The sequence below is a fragment of the Poromitra crassiceps genome, assembly GCF_964638095.1.
Source record: "Poromitra crassiceps genome assembly, chromosome: 12".
Classification (NCBI taxonomy): domain Eukaryota; kingdom Metazoa; phylum Chordata; class Actinopteri; order Beryciformes; family Melamphaidae; genus Poromitra; species Poromitra crassiceps.
Window position 1 is genome coordinate 3544792 of NC_139632.1, and position 12124 is coordinate 3556915.

At 40.6% G+C, this 12124-nt stretch overlaps 1 long non-coding RNA gene across 1 annotated transcript; it reads right to left on the reverse strand.

Moving 5' to 3' along the window:
• Positions 1 to 231: 231 nt before the first annotated feature.
• On the reverse strand, positions 232 to 6929 carry LOC310786733. Its single transcript, XR_014553230.1, has 3 exons — positions 6870 to 6929; positions 556 to 630; positions 232 to 362 (listed from the first exon to the last, which is right to left on the reverse strand). It is a non-coding gene; the product is annotated as an uncharacterized lncRNA (long non-coding RNA).
• Between the last annotated feature and the right edge of the window lie 5195 nt (positions 6930 to 12124).

The following is a 12124-nucleotide window of genomic DNA, read 5'->3' on the forward strand; positions in this document are numbered from 1 at the left end:
TAGGGTTTAACTCCAGTGTGGATGTGCTTATGTCTTGTTAGGCTACCTAACCGAATGAACCTGCTCCCACATTGGTCACAGCTGTAGGGTTTAACTCCAGTGTGGATGCGTTTATGTGATGTTAGGCTAGCTAAATGACTGAACCTGCTCCCACATTGGTCACAGCTGTAGGGTTTAACTCCAGTGTGGATGCGTTTATGTGATGTTAGGTGATCTAACCGACTGAAACAGCTCCCACACTCCTGACAGGAGTAAGGCTTCTCTCCTGAGTGAACTCTCTGATGTTGCTTTAACAGCTGAAGTCTTGTGAATGTTTTGTCACACTGATCACAGCGGTGACGTCTGGGTCCACTGGTGTCTTTCTGTTTCCATAAAAAGATATAAAGACAGAATCAGGACAGAGAGACTGTGTGTGTGTGTGTGTGTGTGTGTGTGTGTGTGTGTGTGTGTGTGTGTGTGTGTGTGTGTGTGTGTGTGTGTGTGTGTGTGTGTGCGTGAGTGTGTGAGAGTGTGTGTTGCAACATCAGTGATACAACAGTGATATTTTTCTCTCACCTCTTCTGAAGAATTCATCTTGACAGCGTTCCTCTCCTCCTCTGCCAGATGTCTCTTCTTCTCTGCCAATCAGCTCTGACATCATCAAACAGAGACAGAAGGTAAGACGGGGAACACCCACAAAAACAATCCTACTAATAAGAAGAATGTAGCTGAAGCAGTGATTGTCGGATCCAAATAGTTCTCTGAAGACTAAAACCTACTGAAGAAATATTATTCATTTCATTCATGTGAATTGAAATACAGTAAAAGTGCTGCTGTCCAACATCTCATGTAATTCACTTTCTTAAAATCAGCAAACTCGTGCGCTGCGAACACTCGGTTTCTAGGGTGGAGACTCTGGAGACGATGCGCCATGGGCGCAGCATGTTATGGCATTTATGATTTATTTATTTATTTGTGACATGTTAAAAAATACACAATGAATAGATCAAACTAGGGCTGTCAAAGTTAACGCGATAATAACGCGTTAACGCAAATTCGGTTTAACGCCACTATTTTTTTAAATGCGCGATTAACGCATGCACTTTCTGTGATGTTTGAGCCTTGGTCCGACCCGTAGTTTGGGAAATCAGGAAGCAGTAACGTTGATAGCAAGCAGAAAGAAATCTCCGTGAGCAGAAAAGGAGGAAGAAAATGGGTATAATGGCAAGTTCAGCTTAAAATTTAGAAAGTGTCCCGCATTTTGTCACCAGCTCAGTGGCATTGTGGTTTGAGTGTCCGCGGTTGGAATTGGGGGTTTAGATCACCATATGATTCCCGAGCGCGGCACTGCTGCTGCTCACCGCTCCCCCAGGGGATGGGTCAAATGCGGAGAACAAATTTCGCACACTCAGGTGTTTGACAATCGTTGGGACTTTACTTTACCTTTACCTTATTTTGGGTGAGGGAGAGGAAGACAGAGCGCGATCAGACCATTGCAGAGAGACACACACACACAGACAGAGAGACGGAGGGGAGGGGGGGGGGGGAGGGAGAGGCAGAGAAAGCGAGCGAGATAGACAGACAGACAGACAGACAGACAGACAGACAGTGAGAAAGACAGGAGGGCGATCAGACCAGAGTCAGAGAGAGACCAACGGAGAGCGGGAGAGAGAAAGCGAGAGGGGGAGAGAGAGCTGGCATGCAGCTGGTCCTGGATAGCACGGTTAACTTACACAGTGCAGCCTTAGAGATGTGTATTCCCAGTAACTAGTAGCAATAGTAACAATATACCAATGGCCAAATACTTACCCATACTAATGATAATAGCTACTACCCATATTAATACAACAGTGCATCTTTGCACAAAGCTCCCATGTTTAAGGTACCTCGGTTTAAGGTAGATTTAGAACAGATGAAAAATTATGTGATTAATTTGCGATTAATCGCGATTAACTATGGACAATCATGCGATTAATCGCGATTAAATATTTGAATCGATTGACAGCCCTAGATAAAACCCATACACCAGTATTAAAATCGCAGAGGAATTAATACACAATAAACCAGTAATGTGGACCAGTGATTCAATTGATTGGATTTATATAGCGCAGGGGTTCCCAACCTTTTTTGGCTCGTGACCTTATTTTGACGTCACAAAAATCTAGGGACCCACGACATTCAAATTCATCAAAATAAAAATAATGTCACAATGTTGATTGAGGCTATGGTCCATTGATTCAAGCCTTTGCAGTATATAGTGACATTATGTAACGGACGTTCTGTCTGCCTATATAAAGTTTATGCTGCCTAACATATACAGAGCATCCCTGGCTGCATCTGAACTGTTGAGTATGACAGACAAAGACAGACAGACAGGACTAATGCTGCATTCCAGACAACTCGGACGCTGGGATTTTCTGTTCTCCTACTAGAGAAAGTACACTGGAACACCACTCAAAGTCGTCCCGACGTGTAAATTCGGGGGAAGAAATCTACCCTGACTTCACGGAGAATCAGTTGTCTGATGTCACCCAATAGCCTACATTACAGTGTTGTGCAGCTGGAACGCTTACAGTCTGTTACAATAACATAATGGTCTCTGGTATACAGTCTGTTACAACAACATAATGGTCTCTGGTATACAGTCTGTTACAATAACATAATGGTCTCTGGTATACAGTCTGTTACAATAACATAATGGTCTCTGGTTTACAGTCTGTTACAATAACATAATGGTCTCTGGTATACAGTCTGTTACAATAACATAATGGTCTCTGGTATACAGTCTGTTACAATAACATAATGGTCTCTGGTATACAGTCTGTTACAATAACATAATGGTCTCTGGTATACAGTCTGTTACAACAACATAATGGTCTCTGGTATACAGTCTGTTACCATAACATAATGGTCTCTGGTATACATTCTGTTACAATAACATAATGGTCTCTGGTATACAGTCTGTTACCATAACATAATGGTCTCTGGTATACAGTCTGTTACCATAACATAATGGTCTCTGGTATACAGTCTGTTACAATAACATAATGGTCTCTGGTATACAGTCTGTTACAATAACATAATGGTCTCTGGTATACAGTCTGTTACCATAACATAATGGTCTCTGGTATACAGTCTGTTACAATAACATAATGGTCTCTGGTATACAGTCTGTTACCATAACATAATGGTCTCTGGTATACAGTCTGTTACAATAACATAATGGTCTCTGGTATACAGTCTGTTACCATAACATAATGGTCTCTGGTATACAGTCTGTTACAATAACATAATGGTCTCTGGTATACAGTCTGTTACCATAACATAATGGTCTCTGGTATACAGTCTGTTACAATAACATAATGGTCTCTGGTATACAGTCTGTTACCATAACATAATGGTCTCTGGTATACAGTCTGTTACAATAACATAATGGTCTCTGGTATACAGTCTGTTACCATAACACAGTGGTTCTCAAACTTTTTCTGTCAGGCCCCACTTTGGAGGAAGAAAATCTTTCGGGCCCCACCGCTCCAACAAAATTGAAACAAAACGGTCCAAGTTTAACTTTTATTGACATAATGACCATTCATTTCTATATTCTGGCTGTTTTGCACTGCACATCTTTTCAAAAACAATAACAATAAAGTGCAACCTCTACAAAACAAAATAAATTTAAATATCTTAATTGTGAGTTCAAGTCACTATCACTGTATTAAGGGCTGCAATGAGCCTGTTTTCCACTGCAAATCTTTTCAAAACAATAATAAGGTGCAACCTGCAGAAAATAATAAGTGCAGACATTTGTGAGGACTCAAGTTTTCTCAGTATTAAGGGCTGCAATGAGCCTGTTTCCCACTGTAAATCTTTTCAAAAGAATAATAAAGTGCAACCTGTGCAGAAAATAATAATAATAATCCGTGCAAAAACCCACACAGTTCTCCCATTTCAGCCCATGTTCTGTCAGGTAACTGTCCAGAAGCTTAAATAGCTCTTCAGCTGTTGCTCTGCTTGTAACGTACTTGCAAAACAGCAAATCCTCACTCATAGCGCTTTCAGACAGACACGGTTCTGGTTCTGGCTCTGGCTCCGTTCTGGAGTCTCAGAACCTTAGGGCTTTCTGGCGAACCAGCCCGTGTTCACACCAGTTTAAGTGGAACCAAAGTGGGAGGACATTATTCGGTAGTCCTTCTTCAGTTTATTTTTATTTTTTTAAGTTTATTAATTATTTGGTCTGGCGTTCGAGTGAACCCAGCCTTGGTCATCTCTTCTGCAAGTTCGGCATATGATGTGTTCTTTCTTGTACTGCTTTCTAGCTTTTCTTGAGATTCGGTAGATGCCCAAATCGCCACTAAACATTTGGTTTCCTCAGGAGACCACTGCAAATTATTTTTCTCCATGTTGTCACTGCCTTCTTCTCCTTCCTGCTCGTTTTCACAGCCTAGAATTAGACACGCCCACTGATGATGTCACGGTTCCCAAGGAAAACCAACTATTTTTTGGTTCCGCTGAGAACCAACTTTTCAGGTTCCGAACCAATTATTTTTTCGGTCTGAACACGCCGGCCAGTTCAGATTAGGGTTCTGGAACCGGAACCGGCACGGAGCCCTGCCGGTGTGAAAGCCCTATCAGTGACTCCGACGTGACAAAGCGAACATAGGCGATAAGCAAGCAGTCTTTATTGCTGTCCGTAGCCTCGTCCACTTGTAAGGCGAAACGTGTGTCTGTCAGTTTTTCTGTGAGTTGTTCCTCGAGGTCATTTGAAATGTCACATATACGTTTTGCAATTGTGTCATTGGACAGCGGGATAGTCTTCAATTTTGCAGCGCTGGTCTCATCCAGCATAGTTGACACCATATCGATAGCTGCTGGGAGTATGAGCTCCTCAGCGATGGTGTGCGGCTTCTTGCACTGTGCAATTCTGTATGCGACCTTGTATGACGCTAGTTGTGCTTTGCTGTTCACTGATGCCACTTTTACAAAGCGATTTTCCTGCTTGCGGTATTCACCGAGTTTCCTCTGAAAGAACCCGAGTGGCTTATTGACGAAAGTGGGGTGTGTTGTCTCCAAGTGTCTTTTTAATTTGTTAGGCTTCATGCTGTCCGCTGCCAGAGTTTTCAGACAGAGAACACAGACTGGTCTCTCCTCGTCTCCTACCGCATTGACTGTGAATCCCAGAGCAAGATAGGCGTCATCATATTTTCGTCTCGGTTGTTTTTGTTGACTGCCGCCGTCCGACTCCTTGTTTGTCCCAGCCAAATGTCTCTTCATTGTGCACTAATCTAAAACACTAAAACAGCCTCCAGTCTGTCTGATGATTTGAACGGGTGACTACGGAAGCGCGGGTTTGTTTATTTCCTCTAGGGGTGGGAATCGCTGAGTAGCTCACGATACGATATCGTCACGATACTTGGCCCTCGATAACGATATATCACGATACTGCGATACTGCGATACTGCGATATATTGGAAGACGATACATCACGATACCTGTGTAACAAGTGAAAAAAATACCTCTGAAGGCAAAAAATCATGTATTATGCATTTATTAGCAGAATTGACATGAACTCTCTGAGTTCACTCACTCACTCATACCATTTTCGATACCACGGAGGAAAAGTTACACATTAAGTCTTTTTATTATTACTATTAAAACAAGAAAACCTATAGGCTATAACCTACCTACCTACCTATATAATTTCTAAAAGTAGATATTAATGATCAAACATTTCCATTCATGTAGCCTACAGTAGTTATGTTTTTGTTTCAACTACAAACATAAATAAAGTCAACTTGGAGAGAAAAAAAAAAATAATAATAATAATAATAATAATAAACATATCGATACTTGGCGCCAGTGTATCGATAACGTATCGCGGGTGGAAATATCGCGATAACGTGGGTATCGATATTTTGTCCCACCCCTAATTTCCTCACGGGGAAAAGAAGTCCGACCTAAAAATGGGCTAAAACATTGGTTCCGCGGATTTCACCCGCGCCCCACCTGTAATACCACTGCGCCCCACAAGTGGGGCGCGCCCCACACTTTAAGATACACTGCCATAACATAATGGTCTCTGGTATACAGTCTGTTATAATAACATAATGGTCTCTGGTATACAGTCTGTTACAATAACATAATGGTCTCTGGTATACATTCTGTTACCATAACATAATGGTCTCTGGTATACAGTCTGTTACAATAACATAATGGTCTCTGGTATACAGTCTGTTACCATAACATAATGGTCTCTGGTATACATTCTGTTACCATAACATAATGGTCTCTGGTATACAGTCTGTTACAATAACATAATGGTCTCTGGTATACAGTCTGTTACCATAACATAATGGTCTCTGGTATACAGTCTGCTACCATAACATAATGGTCTCTGGTATACAGTCTGTTACCATAACATAATGGTCTCTGGTATACAGTCTGTTACAATAACATAATGGTCTCTGGTATACAGTCTGTTACAATAACATAATGGTCTCTGGTATACATTCTGTTACCATAACATAATGGTCTCTGGTATACAGTCTGTTACAATAACATAATGGTCTCTGGTATACAGTCTGTTACCATAACATAATGGTCTCTGGTATACAGTCTGCTACCATAACATAATGGTCTCTGGTATACAGTCTGTTACCATAACATAATGGTCTCTGGTATACAGTCTGTTACAATAACATAATGGTCTCTGGTATACAGTCTGTTACCATAACATAATGGTCTCTGGTATACAGTCTGTTACAATAACATAATGGTCTCTGGTATACAGTCTGTTACCATAACATAATGGTCTCTGGTATACAGTCTGTTACAATAACATAATGGTCTCTGGTATACAGTCTGTTACAATAACATAGCGTGGTTTAGATCACCTGGCACCTGCAGTTTGTCACGATGCTGTTGCTTCAGACTCAGTTCTGCAACCCGGTCAGTCTAGAATCAGTGTTGCCAGGAGGGACATCTGTGCCTCCTGTTCTGGAAAGAGATGCAGAAATGCCTTCACATCAATATCGCCTCCCTTTCAAGCTAACAAAGTATCAATATTTTCCCCAAAGATTTATATTTTCATGTCGGCAAATGGTCAAAATAAAGGCAGAAATACTTCCTGTGAGTATTTATTCAGATACACACTCTAAAATATGATTTGCTAGAAATCACCATCTCATTAAGATGTTTTCATCCCAGCAAATGATAATATTAAAGTCACGTCTTGAACCGACGTCGATTGGATGCGATAACATCGACACAGATCGAGGAAATGTTTGCTGAGTAATGATGGTCTCGACCTAGTTTCAAGATGAAGACCAGTCACGCTGCCTCACGCCACACGTAATCTAGAGACATAGCAACCTTAGCATCACACGTAATCCTAGCGTGACGACAAGTGCGGTAATCCCAGCGTGACGTCGTTAATGTCGTCAGTGCAGTAGTGACGCACTTGCCTAGGTGACGGCGTTAATGTCGTCAGTGCCGAGGCCATGACGTGGCAGTATTTATAGCCACGCCGGGCGCCCCACGGTCCTTGTTCCCTGTCCTCCAGCGCTGCACTAAGCTGATCGAATTCCTTCTCTGGAAGCCGCGTTTCACCCCACCCACCTCCCCAGTCCACCACCAATGTATTGACTCCCGAAGAACCCCCTACGGGGGGGGGGGTTCTCCGAGCGGATGCCCTCCCGCCTCAAGAAGAGAGGCATCCTGCCTCGGAGTCACTACGCCAAAGAATCAGTTGCCATGCTGCCACGCCATCAGAATTAATGCCATACCGCTTCAGGCCATGAATCCTATCGCCATGCCATACTCTAATAAAGCTTGATTAACCTTACCCTCTGGTCTCTCATGATTGAAATAGTGCATAACGTTAGAAAGTGATGCGTAGAAGATGAAAATGTCAACATCAACACAAACCAGCTACTTAACATAACAGTATTAACAGTAAACATCATTTATAAACGTTACAACATTAACTATGTCAAAACAACACAAACCAGCTGCTTAACATAACAGTATTAACAGCAGTGTTGGGGTTACTGTAATCACATTACTTGTCGGTAACGAGTAGTGTAAGGCACTACTGTAGCTAAGTTCAGTAATCACATTAGTTACTAATCAAACTCGTTACTTGCGTACTAGCAAGATAAGTATAGAGAGAAAAGATCTCCGTTTTAATAGCAGATCCTGTGCCCCATCAGACAGGTCACTTAACTGCACAGCAGAATCACCCATGGTGCCAATATTTCAACTTTGTATTAGCATGCAGAACAGCACTATTAGTCGACACATAACTTATCAGATAACTAACATCATGCATATGGAACAAGAAATCATTTTAACCTCCAAAACACATTGACAAACAAACGACACAAAAACAGTTCCCCTGGGCATGCTGGGAACTCCGCCCACTTTCCTCTTCCACAGGTTAAATTTCCCAGAAGGCTTTGCATAACTTTTTACACTCTGTTTTACAATTAAATCAGGCTAAAAAGTGTTAGATAGAAATAATATGTATTTTAACACAACATGCAATTCTGGAATATCTGAATATTGGACAAAATAAAATGAAATGAAATGTAAAAGTAAACCATAAGAGAAAGCCACATACAGCGATGGGGTCTGTAAAATACCCCTCGCAAATAGAACGTCTGATAGTGAAGTGGGCGTGTTGTACCCGTGTAAAGGGGAGAATAATCACGTGAGTGATGAGAGTGTGTTTCCTCTGTGACAGCGTTTTACTGAATCAAACATCATAAACATATACACATTTTACAAATATACATTCAACAAATTAGCTGCAATAGCAGTATCATGTTCAAGTTACATCTTGTATTTATCAGAGACATAATTCCCATTTTTCCCCACTGTTACTGGTACATAAAATGTGCATAAATGTGGTAAATAAACTCTCAGAAAACGTACAAAAGTCACAAAATAACAATAAACAAACTAGTGTGGAAAATGCATTTACACAGCTGCATCAAAGTCACCCAATAAACAAATGCCATCAACTGTGCAAAATAGCCTATTTACTCCTGTGCATGCGTGAATCCGCCACAGGGCGGCAGCACTGGGCTGAACACAGGTTGAACTCTGTAAACCAGCAGGGCCTGAAACTCCTATAACACAACAAGCACTTTACCATACTCGGCAAACGTTATTTTAACTCAGTCAAAACGTCACGTGCACCATCTCTTTACACTCAAAACATGTTCTGAACAGAATACAACCGCTTAGCAGTGTGAAAGAGCGACAACATACCTGTAAAGGAGAGAATAATCACGAGAGTGATGAGAGTGTGTTTCCTCTGTGACAGCGTTTTACTGAATGAGGAAATAGACCCCTTCTCCTAGGTGTTGGCTCAGTGTTGCTCCTGGCCAATCCCGGCGCCACAGGGCGTGGTTATTGCTTATCCTATGTGGGGTTAGAAATCACGCGGAGCCGTGCAGACAGCCAGCACTTATTAGCGCTCGTCTTTTTGCAATTCATTCTCTATAAGTACGCGCTTAGCGCGCATCTCTTTCAAGAAGCATTTCATCGCGTTTAAAAGCTGGTGGTGTTTTTTTTAGCTCAGCGCTCTGGGCGCTGAAAGCTGAGGAAAGTTTAACAGGAAAAGCGCCCTGCTCCTCTTCTCCCAGGAGAGGAGGATTTTCATCTCGCTGCTTCCAGAGTTGCCATAATCTGGCTTTTCCAAGCGTTCTTTTTTAAATAACCGCATGGCCCCTTATGGTGTTGTTCTAACACATACATTCAGTTTGTGCACTGTCAACATTCAGCTAATATGGAATATGGTGGTGTTCTAACACCAGAGGCAGTTCTGTCTTAATAATAAACCTTGAATTTGTGAATGTGATCAACCTGTGGACATTCAGTTCCTTATCCATTAGGTATCAGCAGAGATGGGCAGTATTTTAAATAAATGTATTTAAAATACGTATTTCAAATACATTTGTGTATTTTGTAATTTGTATTTGGCTGGACCGAGAAAAATAAGATGTAATTTGTATCAAGATACTTTCAGACCTTGTATTTTGTGTATTTTAAATACATAAAATACTTTTTTCTTTAATTTTATGTTATTTGATTCTCAAATTGACACATTCTTACCATTGACACAGGTTTAAACTGTGGAGGAAAGAAATGTGACATGTCACTTCTACTATAGAAACACAGCATCAGGCAGCCTACACAGTATGTAATGGAGAGAGTTCCTGGAAACAGGCGAGTTGAATTCACAGTTGAAGACTTGTAACATTACTCACATTGGGTTGCAAACAGGAAAGAACGTGAAGTTTCTTCTTTCTTAACATTTTCACAACACAACCGACTTCTGCTTATCTTATCTTATCTTCCTCTCCGCCTTACCACTTCTCTGAACTGGGGATAAGGTACGCTTTGAACAAACTCAACGACAAATCAGAGGCAGAGTAGGATGGGTCTTGAGTCAGACTTCACATCACTTCTTCGTCTAGTATGAAGCCTTGTGTTGGTGGAAATTCCCCCAGAGATAAATTACTAATATAAATTGATGATTAGATATTGCATGCACTGGCCTATCTGCAAATGAAACGGTTTACTGCATATTCAAACCTGTGTATCATATTGTATGTATCAAGACACAACTAATTATCTTCTTAATTAAAATTGGCAAAGTGGGTGGCAGTGTGTGTGGCAGCAGTGTGGGTCATGATTGTGATGTCATCAGTGATGTCACTCGATCAATTGTGATGTCATCAGTGATGTCACATGTATTTTCAAAATACAAAATACGTATTTGTATCTCAAATACATTTTTCAGACGAGTATTTTGTATTTGTATTGTGATACATTTTTTGAGCAAGTATTTGTAATTTGTATCGAATGAATGAATGAATGAATGAATGAATGAATGAATGAATATTTTATTTTCGTGTCAGGACAATTACATGACCCATCCCACATGGGATTATCAGACACATCAACATTCAATATTTAACAAAACATAACATTCTGGTATGTTACCCAACCAGAAGCTTTCAGTGCAGCCCAAATTAGAGAGTATATATACATGCAGACATAATATGCCTATACATAGACATACATATACATTCATACATACCTGCACTGAATACGAAAATAAAATGAAAAAATAAATAAAAAATAAACTCTACTTTATCAGTTATACGTCAACCTTCTCCTCCTGTCCCATGCTTTAGAAAGAAATTCAGAGAATGCAAAAATATTATCAAAAAGAAATTCGAGTATTACTCCATTTCTCACTATCTATCATATTTAGCTCAGGAGTATGGACTCTTTTAAACATTGTTTCTCTCAAGTCATGATACAAAGGACAATATAAAATGAAATGAATTTCATTTTCCACCTCATTCAACTCACAATATTCACATATTCTATCCTCCTCAGCTACCCCTCTGTATCTTCCTGTTTCAATATGTAATGGTAGGATGCCACATCTTATCTGTGCACAGAGGAGCGATCTCTGACTTTTTGACAAATTATACAAAACATATTTTTCACATTTATAATCTTTTTTAAATAAACAATATGTTCTTAATTTTGGCTTTTGCCAAATTTCTTCAGCCCAGGATTGTAGACATTTAACCCGGATTCGATTTTTAAACTCCTCCACATTCACAGTTTTTCTTTGGAAATAATGGTCTTCCAGACCACATTCCTGTAGTAAGTCATACAGTTCAGAGACCCATTCCCCATCAACAAACAAATCCCAAAAGAAAATATGGCTAGCCACCCTGTTGGGTGGTAAACCCAGCAGCCTGTTCCAAAGACCCACCATACTGGCCTTCCACCTAATTTCACAGGAGTCCCACCCCATATCTCCATTAGCTGCCAAAATGGGGGCATATTTATGAAGTCCCAGGTAGAATCTGATTGCTCGATTCTGAACTCGTTCATTCAACTGAAACCTTTTGAAACCCCAAACCCCCGAAACATAGTCTAAGACAGGACATACACAGGTTTGATACAATTTCGAATAAGTAGAGTAGCCCATATCTCTCAACATTTTAGTCTTACCTATAATACCTCCCAGTGCCCTGCTTGCTGAGTCTGCTAGAACAGAAACACCATGGAAAAACGACATGTATTCATCAAAAAACAAACCAAGGTATTTATACTT